This window comes from Fukomys damarensis, unplaced genomic scaffold (assembly GCF_012274545.1).
Source record: "Fukomys damarensis isolate Sample0158 unplaced genomic scaffold, DMR_v1.0_HiC HiC_scaffold_3, whole genome shotgun sequence".
Taxonomy (NCBI): Eukaryota; Metazoa; Chordata; class Mammalia; order Rodentia; family Bathyergidae; genus Fukomys; species Fukomys damarensis.
This window is the reverse complement of record NW_022900915.1, coordinates 7,841,170-7,853,132: the sequence shown is the minus strand read 5'-3', so window position 1 is coordinate 7,853,132 and position 11,963 is coordinate 7,841,170. Positions and strand designations below refer to the sequence as shown.

The window sequence follows — 11,963 nt, the reverse complement described above, 5'->3', positions numbered from 1 at the left end:
GCATTTCTCCATGGAGGCCTCTGGGGTCATCAGTAGTCACTGTGCATCTGCAGGTTTGGCCTGCTGTTCCCTCATGGAAAGTCTGGGCTCTGGGAGAGAGCACTACTTGGTACCTCCCTCCACTTCATTAAAGTCTCTCTCTTCACTCTCCCTGTAGACTTCAATTGTTGCCTCAGATCCTTCTTGGGTCCCAGGGAACCACTTCCTTCCTCTTTCTCCTCCTCATGATGCTATATTCCCTCTCTTATTCTTTTAAGTCTTTAAACAATTCCTCCTTTTAGAAGATGAGTGAAAAATGGAGGAAGAGAAGAAGCTTGGAATTTTGAACAGAGGGAAAGTGTAGACTTCATGAAAAGGTCAGATTCAAGCAAAGACTGAAGAATGTCCAAAGAACAGCGAGGAGGCCAAAGTGCTGTTAAAGAATGAGCAGAGGAGGGCTTTTGAGGTGAGGAATCAGAGGTAAGAGGAACAGCAAGTGAAGTTTATGTGAGCACTTTGTTTTTGTTTTTCAGTCCTAGGGATTGAACCCAAGCCTTTTCACTGAGGTACATCTCCAGCTCTTTTTTATTTTTTATTTTGAGACAAGGTCTTGCTAAATTGCCCAAATTGTACTTGAACTTGGAATTCTCCTACCTCAGCTTTCCAGAGTGCCAGGATTACAGACATGATGCACCATGCCTGGCTTATATGGAATTTTGAGGGAATTTAAAGGATGTTGGATTGTGCTCTGTAGGGATTAGAAATCGACTGTGTGATTCCAAGCAAAGCAGTGCCGTAATCTAATCTAGTTAAAAAAGATTACTCTGAATACTATTCTGGGAGTGTTTTAGGAATAGAGAGACGAGGGTAGAAGCAGAAGGCAGCTAAGACACTTCTATAGTTATCCAGGCAAGAGGACTCAGGATTTTAGGTATATTTTGAAGGTAGGGCTTATGGGATTTTCTGTTAGCTCTGGGGCATCATGCACATAAACTACAAAGCGAAATGTGTGGCAAGGAGCTGTGCAGCAGGGAGGCTGTAGTTGAGTCAGGGGACAAATTATTTAATAAGTTCACTGAATTCAGATTATGTTCCCAGAAACCACTATTAATACTATTTTTTCTCTCTGTGGTCTAAATGAAAAGATTTAGGAAAGGACCAGGCACTTCTGTTTAAGAAAAGGGGATGAAGTTAACTTGTTCAGTCTCTCATTTACTTTGTTGCAACTTTGTTGCAGTGACTACCCCGACACAGGAAAGGAAGAGCCCTAGAGAAAGAACAGTCAGTTGCCAAACACTTTAATCAGATCTTCAGAGCTCCAGCTCTGGCTGAAGACACCCAGCTGTGCTTGAGCCCAGCCCTTTGGAATGGTGCCAGGGATTCTTCCAAACAAGCTTTGTGCCTTGCTGTGAGGGTAAAATAAGTTAATAAAAGCAAAGTGGGGAAAGTGTAGCAGACAGTCAGAGCTAACTAATCCATTATTAAGCCTCGAGTGTGGTCCACTTCCCTTATTTTTAAACAGAAACCAGATTCAGAGAGAGGAAGAAATTAGTGCTTGGGCTTCTTGGTCATAAGTTGACGTCTTCTGTGTTTTCGGCCAGTTGAGATTTCCCATATTGTGCATACTGTCTTGTGTTCTCTCCAGTGCCCTTTACCATTTGCTTCTGGGAAGCTCTTCTAGCTGCTGAGCTGTCTCATCAGAGAATCTTTCTGTTCTCACAGGGAATTTCAATGGGAGATTTTGTTACTTCTGAGCACCTGTGAAACATGTTGACCGTTGGTGGTATTCATACCCTTGTCACCAAAAGCATGTGGCACAATTGATGGAACAACACTCCCAAGATTAGATTACAACAGTCTGTTGTTTCTGTGTTGGTGTTCTCTTTGTAGCATGTGGATGTGTGTATGCACATTTGCTCACACACAAATACACACTCTCTTGAGTGTGCCTGTTTGGAGAAGCCAGTTGCCATTTTGCAGCTGGAAGGCAAAACCTGTGTGGCAGCAAGCTGAAGCTTTGGTCGGCAGCCAGTCAGTGAGCTCAGAAGTGGATTCTCCAACTCCGCTTGCAGACTGAGACAATACAGCCTCAGCTGACGGCCTAACTCCAACCTTGTGAATGATCCAGAGCTGAACCTATCCAGCTGAGCAGCTCCTGGGTTTCTGACTCTCAGGAACTGTGAGATTCTAAATTTTGGAATATTTTGTTATGGTATTTGTTCGACATCTTTCCATCTACTACTGTAGTAATTTTCCTTTGCCACACTCTATACTTCCGTTTTGGCCCCTTCTCCCATCTGTGGCATTGCCTGTGTCCTTCCCATGCACCCTCGTCAGCAGAAGTCATCAAACCTGCTGACTCAGTCACGGTACCAACAGGAGACAGATGATGGGCTAAAATCGATAATCTGAAAATAATTTAATGTTTTCAATTATTTGCAAAGGTGTGTGTATGTGTGTGTGTGGAATAGAATGAAATATCCTTTGGCTTTTGCTGGTGCACTCATCTCTGCTAAACCTCATAGGAAGTCAGCCATTAAGGAAGCCATCCTCATCAGGGTTCCTTCAGCACAGTATGAGGTAAAGGGTTAAGCAAGTCAGTGAGTTGAGAGGTTCAGGGTAGACCAGTAGGGAAGAGGAAGTGATAATGAGAAGAGAGAGTGGCAATCCAACTGTGTTGTCAAACCAGCCCCACACTGGGCTCGCTGGAGCACAGTCCCGCAGAGAAGCTCTGGAAAATATTGTAAACACATTCCTCAGAATTACTCTACCACTAATCATTGGTGGTGGCGGTGGGGGGTTATATCATTGAAGTCTTTGGTTGAGGGCTGCCCTGGGGCAGGGGTGTTAATTCCTGGGTGCTTTTGGACCCTAAGACTGGCAGATTGGTCTTCTGCGGTTCTGGGACAAGCCCTCAAAGATCCAGACATTGGCAGTTGGAAATCTGTGGAGCACTGAAGAGGGAAAAGCCCAGGGATCTGGACAGAGATCAGCAGTGTTTGCTGCAGTGAGTGTTGGTGTGGTGGGTACACATGCATGGCCCTTCACAAGGCAGGAGTGGAAAGTGTGTATCAGTAAACCTGGAGGCACAAATGCAACTGAAGTTCACATTTAAAGTAAACAAGTAAAGCTGACCAGTAAATTTAATAGCACTAGATAGGTTTTAAAACTACAGTTCTTTCCTCTTAATTCTTGCAGTGACTATCTTCTGCTAGGTATCACAGCCTTGATTTTAAGTACTGTATCTGGTTCTGCTTGTGTGTTAGGCGTGTGCATTGCACATCCTGATTGTGCTTGTGCCTCATGCTTCTGATGGAGCATTATCTAGTGCAGGAATGTACCCATTTCACTCCGCAAACAGCAGAGGGACAGGGACCCTAACTCAGTAAGAGAAGGTCAGGAGCCGGATGAACAAGCCAGTTCCACCCCTTACTGACTGCATGATCTTAGATGACTCAGCTTGCCTGACCTCTCTGGGTCTCTGTTTTCTCCCAAGGAAAATAAAGTTTAACAACATTTTCACTATTAAATTGTTGTAAGGACTAAGCAGTATAATGCACATAAAATTCTTTGCTATACATTGTGTTAAAGATGTGTATTTTTAAAATAAACAATCGTTTATTAAAAAATAATAAAAGCAAGTATTTTTTTTACATACTTTTTTGTTGAGACCACAGTTTATTTCAAAAATTAGACCGGCTGCACTGAGATATGTGCCAACAACAGTCTATTCTCTAACTACATGACTGTGTAATTGAATACTTTGGAATTAAGCCACAAAAACTGATTCAAATAATTACAACCACACTAATGAGAACATCACTCCACTTCAAAGTTATAAAATGGAATTTTCCATTTCCTTTTCTTTTTTCTTATCTGCTCAGCATGTCATTTTATCTCAAATCCCATGTTTGGAGAAGTGTCTCATTTTTACCTTCCTATTATTTCAAGCAGTCTTTAGCTATAATAAAAAATTTTAAAATTAAAGTAGAAATTCCCTTATGTAGCTTTCAAGCTAAAGGTTATCTCTCTTCAGAGTTATCAAGCCAATGGAGCTTCTTAAAAAAGTAATAGGGTATTTTGTCCAAGGACCTGTACAGCAAAAAGAACCCAGCAATTTTTCTAGGATGAAAGGCAGAGAGGCAGACCAGTAAACTCACAGTCCTGCTGTTCATCGTCTGACTTTTTAGTAGGGAAGAAAGGAGCTGAGTAGCGGCCCATGAAGAGGGAAATGATGTTTGAACCTGTACACATTCCTTGGCAAGTGGCTAATTGTGTATTTATTAGCCATTTGTACTTCTTCTGTGAAGTATCTATTCATTTTGGTGGCCCATTTTTTTGATTCAGTCTTTTATTTCAGGGTTTTTAAAAAATTCTTTATATATTCTAGATATGAGTCCTCTGAGCAATTGCTGCAAAATTTTTTCCCATTTTGTAGGCTGTCTTTTACTCTGTGGGTTGTTTTTTTCTGCTATGCAGAAGCTTTTTAATTTGATACAATCCCATTTGTTGATTCTCAGAGCTATTTCCTGTGCAACTGGAAAAAGTGCTTGCCTATGCCTTTATCTTCAAGAGTTTTACCTATTTTATCTTCCAGCTCATTAAGTGTTTCTAGTTTAAGATTAGTTCTTTGATCCATTTTTATTTTAGTGTAGGTTATGGTGAAAGATATGGGTCTATATCCAATCATCTGTATGTGGATAGTTTTCCCGACACCATTTATTAAAGAGGATGTCTTTCCTCTATTGTATGTTTTTGGTCCCTTTGTCAAAGATCAAATAGTTGAATGTGCTTAGAGTTGTTTCTGCATTCTCTATTTTGTTCCACTGATCTTCATGTCCATTTTTATGCTGGTAACATGGTGGTTATATCCCAATAGCTTTGTAATGTAATTTTAGGTCATGGATGGTGATGTTTCCCACTTTGCTCTTTTTATCCAGGATTACTTTTGCTATTCTGTCTCTTCTGGTATGAATTTTAAGATTGTTTTCTCTACTTCTATGAACAATTCTATTGTAATTTTGATTGAATTGTTGTTAAATCTATGAATCACTTTTGAAAGTATGTTCATTTTTACTACATTGGCTCTGTCTCTCCAGGAACAGGGGACATCTTTCCATTTTCTGATGTTTTCTTCAATCTACTTTTTCAGAGTACAGTACTTTTCATTGTAGAGGTCTCTCACTTTCTTAAGTAAATTCATAAGTATTTAATTTTTCTTGGTGCTATTGTGAATGGTATTATTTTACTAATGTTTTCTCTTAGTGGATTCATTGTTCATGTAGAGCAATGTTATTGATTTTTGTGTGTTGGTTTTATATCTTGCTATATTACTAAATTTGCTTATTAATTCTAAGAGCTTTGTGGTGGATTTTTGAATCTTCAGTGTAGAGGATCGCATCATACGCAAATAATGATAGTTTTACTTCTTTCTTTCCTATATATCCCTTTTATTTCTCTTTCTCTTTTTAAATTAATTGTTCTTTTTTTTTAAACAGCATATTGCTTTGAAGTTCAGGCTGGTTTTGAACTCACCATGCCACCCAGGGTGACCTTGAACTTGTGGTGATTCTCTTGCCTCAGCCTCCTGAGTGCTGGAATTACAGGCATGAGAATCAGGCCGGTTTCTTTGAGGTTTTTATTATAAAAAGATGTTGGTTAGTCTTTGCCTCTGCTGCCTTGAGCAGTACTCCTCTGGGGGCAGTGCCGCTCCTCAGGAGCTGGTGGGCTTCCTCACGTTGGGATGGGACGTAGTTCCTCAGGCACTGGTCTGTCCTCTCACGTGGGAATGGGGACTGAGCCCAGGTGCTTTGCAATGAAGTATATTCCCAGCTCCCTTTTTTTTTTTTTTTTCCTTTGAGATAGGGTCTTGCTAAGTTGCCCAGGTTTGGCTTGAATTTAAGATCCTCCTGCCTTAGCCTCCCAGAATGCTGGAATTTTAGGCTCATGTCATCATGTTTGTCTCCATTCCAGTATTCCTATGGTTGCTGTTTGCAACTACAATCGTATATTTTTTTCCATTCTTTTATTTTCAATTTATCTGTACCTTTGAATTTAAGGTGTGCCTGATTATGGATGTCTGTTTGTAGACAGCATGTAGCTGTTAAATTTTTACTTTATTTAAGGTTGGGGTTTTTTGTGGACAATTTTTAGTTGCTTTTTTTTTGGTACAGGGGATTGAACTCTGGTCCTTGTGCTTGTGAGGCAGGCAGCAGAACCACTGAGCTAAATTCCTGGCACATGGATTTTTACTTTAAATAGTTCAACCTGACAATAATTCAACCTTTTACATTTTTTTTCTTTACAGGAGCTTGAACTCAGGACCTTGCCCTTGTGAGGCATGAGGCAGGTGGTGGAACCATTGAGCTAACTCCCCAGCCTAATAATTCAACCTTTTGATTAACTGTTAATCCCTTCACACTTAATACCATTATTGGTATAGTTGGATTTACAGCTCTTCTTTCACTTTTTGTTTTTATAGATTTGGTGTATTTTTTGTCCTTTTATCCCCCTTTGCTGCTTCTTCCATATGGTATGAATATTGGTGTCACCATCGATATTCTTCTTTACATCCCTGTTTTTGCTCATTTATTTCAATACCAGAAAACCAAACCGAAGAAATTAATTTTCTTCAGATTTTATATATATTACCCAAAAGTAACTGACTTCCCCTGTTCCACCATTTGCTAACATTGCTGGTCTACCAGCAAATGAATTTCCTTAATGTCTTATTTGCATAATGCTGAGACCACATAAGTCAAGAACGTATTACAGATCAGTTTTCCCAGAGGGCTTTGTAACCTTCCTTCCGTATCAGTTAACTTTTTGTTGCTTTGACCAGATGCCTGTCATAAACAGTTTAAGGAAGAAAAGGCTTATTTTGGCTCATGGTTCATAGCTTGCAGGTCATGGTTAGCTGGCTCCATTGCCCTTAGGCCTGTGGCAAGGCAGAAATGTCATGATAGAATGGCTTGGCGGGAGAAAGCTGTTCACCTCGTGGTAGCTGGGCAGCCAAGAGATGGAAGGAACTGAGAGAAAGTGGGTGGAGACCAGAGGTACCCTACAAAGGTACATCCTCAATGACGTACTTCCTCCTACCCCCAATAGCCCATTCAGGTATGAACTAATCAATGGATCAATCCATTGATGAGGTAAGCACTCCCAAATTCAACCCCTTTCTAAGAGTCTCTTAGTCCAAAGAAGATGATTATCAATATTAACTTTCATACTTCCTTCCACGCGAAATGTAATTTTTGTTCCTTAATGGCTACATTATAGGTGATTAAATAAAATTTATATTTACACATACAATTCTTTAGAGGATTTGATTATATAATAGACTTGTATAATACATCCTAGTAACAAGGACAGCTGACTCTTTGAAGCTATTCAAATAGTTATATAACCATTTGGGACTCAGTAAAAGTATTTATTCCTGGATTCTGAGGAGTCAGTGGAAACAAGACATTAAAAAAATTTCATTTTAGCTTGCATAAGCTAAGACTGCAAAATTAAGGATTATCAGATGAAGAAAACAAAAAAATGAAAGAAGGGACCTTGTCATGCTCATCAGAAAACAACATCAAAAACAATGCAACAGTATAGCTAAACAAATAAGCATTATTATAAACAAATAAGCATTATTATATTTCCCTTATTAGCTTATTAGGCTTATGTGATTTGTCCATGACTCACAGATCAGCAGTGAACTTCCGTGGTCAGTTCCTTCCGGACTAAGAAGTGTCCTAGCTCCTTTATATAACCCTGTGCTCTCGTTTATAGATGTCTGTTTGTGGTCAGGTAAGGCTGAGAAGCCTGGCTCTACAAGCAATCTTTTTGTTTTTGTTTGTTTTTGTTTTAGTACCAGGGATCGAACTTGGGACCTTGCGCTGCTTGCACTTGTGAGGCAGGAGGCAGAACAACTCACTAAATCCCTCGCCCTGGTGCAGTCTTTTCTACCAAGCTACTAGGACTGCTTCTCTCCACTGAGGAATCTAGTTTGTTCAGTACCAGACTTCATCAGGCAAGCACAGAAGAAAAGCAAAAATTACCTGTTGGTGATTTAACTGAAGGTTCTATTAGTTTATCATAGTAGTTTATGTATCAGAATAGAGTAGAATAAATTCTGTTGAATTATAGATTTTGTCAATGTCTCTTTAAGGGTTAAGAATATACTGTGAATATGGGGACAATGACAAATCTATTATATAAAGTAACAGGACAAATGTTGGTGAAGATGTGAGGAAACAGGAACCTTGATACATTATTGATGGGAATATAAATTAGTATGTCTACTATGAAAAATAATGTGGAATTTCCTTAAAAAAAACTAAATTTACAACTGCCATATGATCCAGCTATACCACTTCTGGGTATATAACCTAAGGAAATGAAGTCAGTATGCAAAAGAAACACTTACATACTATTTTTGTAGTATTATTCACAATAGCAAAATTATGGGATCAGCCTATGTGCCATCAACAGATGAATGGATAAAGAAAATGTGGTATATATACACAATGGAGTATTATTCAGCCATAAAGAAGAATGAAATAATGTCATTTGCAGGGAAATAGTTGGACATGGAGATCACTGTGTTAAGAGAGATAAGCTTGACACCGAAAGAGAAGTGTTACATACTTTTTTCCATAATTGGGCTCGAAAGTAGAAGAGAGACTGCTAGGGAAGGGAGAATGAGAGGGACCAGAAGGAGAGGAAGTCATTAGACAGGGCAGACACGATCAAAGGACACAATGTATGCATGAATGGAAATGTCACAGTCAGACCCATTAATTTGCACAATTAATATGTATTTATATTTGTAATAAAAGTAACATAGGGAAGATAACCTTTACTTTCTTGTACAGCCTGTCATATTTTGTAGGCTAAGTATATATTGCAATTCTCATATTATTATTCCAATTAAGAAATATGGAGCACATCAAAATACTTAATTGATAGTAGAATCCCTCTTGCTTTTGAATAATACATTATGTATTATGTGTTATAAAGTACAGACTAAAATACTAAGATTTTAGCATCTTAGACATCTAGAAATCACCAAGGTGGTTTGGCATGTAAGAAAACACATTAAAAATTACATTTTTCTAAATTCTGGAACTGATCCTGGTAAGGTAACATTAAAAATAATTTTCAGGAAAGAATCATCACCAGCACAAGACAGATGCCTGGGAATAATGAATGGTTGTAGTCTGGTTAGTTATTAAACTGTAGTGATGACATGCTATTACTAGGTAAGCATAACTGAAGGTATAATTAGAAGGAACTTCAGGTATTATGAAATGAAGTATTTTGTCTGTTGTTTTGTTTTTAAGTAATCAAGGACATGACAAAGTCAATACCAAGCACAAAAATTATTCTGGTTAGATATTTAGTATCTTCTATTTGGACAGATGACACAGAAGTTGAAAATAACTATTTCTTGTCAAAAGCAAAGTGAAATATTCTGCAACCAGTTTGTCATTTTAGAGAAAAAGAAAACTAAACTCTACTCTTACATTAATGTAACAGTTGAGAGTAAAGGATTCCCAATCCTTTAAAAAAATATCATGAGTAAGCCCATTAAAACAAAGTCAAGTTAATAAAATTTTTAACTCATTTCATTTTTTCCCCAGACTTTTTATTGGCAGGTATGATAAAGCAAAGAACAAAAAGTTTTCCTTTCCTTAAGCTTCTACAGCTTGATTATTAAAAATTTGTTTTTTACTAATCTTTCAAATTCTGGCACGTTTATTTCCAGACAAACTTATTTTTTCTTTGATATATCAAGCCATACCTGCAATCATACATACACATTTGTGTTGCTTTGCTATTTCAATTCTTAGTATAGTCTCAAAGATCCATATAAATTTCAATTTGTATTATTATTATTATTTAATATTTTTGTTTGGTACTGGGGATTGAACTTGGGTCCTTGAGCTTGCGAGGCAGGCAGTGGAACTACTGAGCTAAATCCCCAGCCCCATGTAAATTAAAATTTGTAACCAATGTACTTACCTCCTGTTTCCTCATAGAGATAATTCTAGGCAAGTAGCTGGTGGTTTGAATAAGAAAACATTTAGTTGATCAGAAAATGTCAAAAGCAATCACTATGAAAATTTCTATGGCCACACATCTCTGTGACGTTTCTTAGGGTGGCAAAGTAGAGAGCACACATGAATATAACCCAAAGGTTTGTCCACTCTAAAAGTATGTGTGTGTTATGCATACTATACTTGGTGAACAATGTTTTTGTATTCTAGCTTCCTTAAAAAAAAACAGATGGCATCAACGTGCTAAACCATGAAAAACGTAAAACAAGATAACATGATAGTGATGGAAAGTGTTTTGTCACGGAGAGTGTAATCTGAACTCCATAGATGTAAGTACAATAAATAAAGATATTTATCTCTTTGTGCCTAGAATGTGTAGGAGATACTCAGTGGATAAATTTGAATAAAGAATATACATGAATAAAATCTTTACTCATAACTGTATTAGTCAGGAGGGCTAATTCTCACATTACTATTCTACAAGTGAGGAAACTGATTTTTTTTTTTTTGGTTTGTTTATTTTTTGGTACTGGGGATTGAACTCGGGACCTTCTGTTTGTGAGGCAGGCGACAGAACCACTGAGCCAAATCCCCAGAAACTGTGATATTAATGTCACATTATTCCCTTCAACTTAATAAATATACTTGCATAAGTGAAAACTGAGAAAAGCATTGTGTAGATATGATTCAAAATCAGTCTAGCTGAGGCAGGAGACAATGCTCTATACTTCCCTTTAGGGCATTCAAACTTTCTTTTTGGCTGGCTTTTGGGGTCTCAGGGCAAAATTAGCTTTAAGGAGGTACTGACACTTTGCCAAATGGGAAAGGTAGACCAAGCATCACGGATTCAGGCTCAGTCCTGTCAAACATCCTCTCAGAGGGAAGCCAACATGAATCCAGGGCACATTGTGTTACCAGCGTCCAGCCAAGGGACCCCCGGATTCCCTTCCCCTAACCGGGGAGCTATTTGCATTACACGCAGATTGTCCTCCTTTAACTTGCTCTTTCTGTTAAATGAAAGCTTTATACTAAAGTAGTCAGAATCGAGTCGTATTTAGTTTTTAGGACTCTTTGGAGAGAAAACATGCTGTTGAGTGATAACCCCTAGAATTTTTGTCAGATCTCTTCTCATGTTAATTCCCTTCATCCCACTGCCTTCTCTGAACATAACTGGTATCTGGTGATGATGATTTGGTGTCATTTCTGCTGACCTCATCCATGAGCCAGAGGAAACCGTGGAGATCAGTTTAGGGCTTACTATATCCAGTGGATGAAGGAAGAAATTGAAACACAACGGGGCTTCAGGACTTTTCAAGGTCCTGCTGGTAGTTAAGGCCCGTGCTCAGTTTCAGAAGAAGCCTGGAAAAAACCAATCGCTGAGTTAAAAAGAGTCGGTGCCAAAACGAGATGGGAAGGCTTCCTCCCGCGGATCACAGTTAGGAAAAAGAGTGGGCGCTGTCTGCGCGGAACCTGGGCCACGAACAAAGAGGGTTTGGGAAGCCTCTCAGATACTGAATCCTAACAGGCTTTTGATCACAGTTACGGCAAAACCAAACACGCTTACAGGCGGGCAGCGAGCAGTTCCACACTGGTCCTCTGAGTCCGTCCTCCAGCAGGGCTGGGAGAGGGCGTTGTTACCCTCGCTTTGTGGAGGGAATGAACAGAGGCCGCGCGTCTTAAGGATCCTACACTGGCACCACTGCACAGCAGCTCTGAGTCTTCCACCGAGCTCACTCGTTAACATTCTCTCTTCCAGGATAAACTGGAAAGGATCCTGGTTGGCCAAAGAGCGGGGACCCCTGAGGCACGAAGTTATTTCTTTAAGGCCACAGGGGGGAGCACGCGCCGGTGTGGAAGGGAACCCGAGACTCCCGGTCAGTTTCTCCTGAAAGTTCGGCGAGGGAGGCCAGGGAGCGGGTCCGCGCGGCGGCC

The 11,963-nt window shown here is 39.3% G+C and overlaps 1 protein-coding gene across 1 annotated transcript in view; it reads left to right on the top strand.

Annotated features, from left to right (window-relative positions):
* Nucleotides 1–11,292: 11,292 nt before the first annotated feature.
* Nucleotides 11,293–11,963, top strand: part of Smim3 (small integral membrane protein 3) — an 18,150-nt gene continuing 17,479 nt past the window's right edge. Inside the window, exon 1 of the mRNA XM_010627193.3 lies at nucleotides 11,293–11,905. The gene's annotated coding sequence lies outside the window, so the exon portion shown is untranslated. The remainder of the gene's footprint in view (nucleotides 11,906–11,963) is intronic.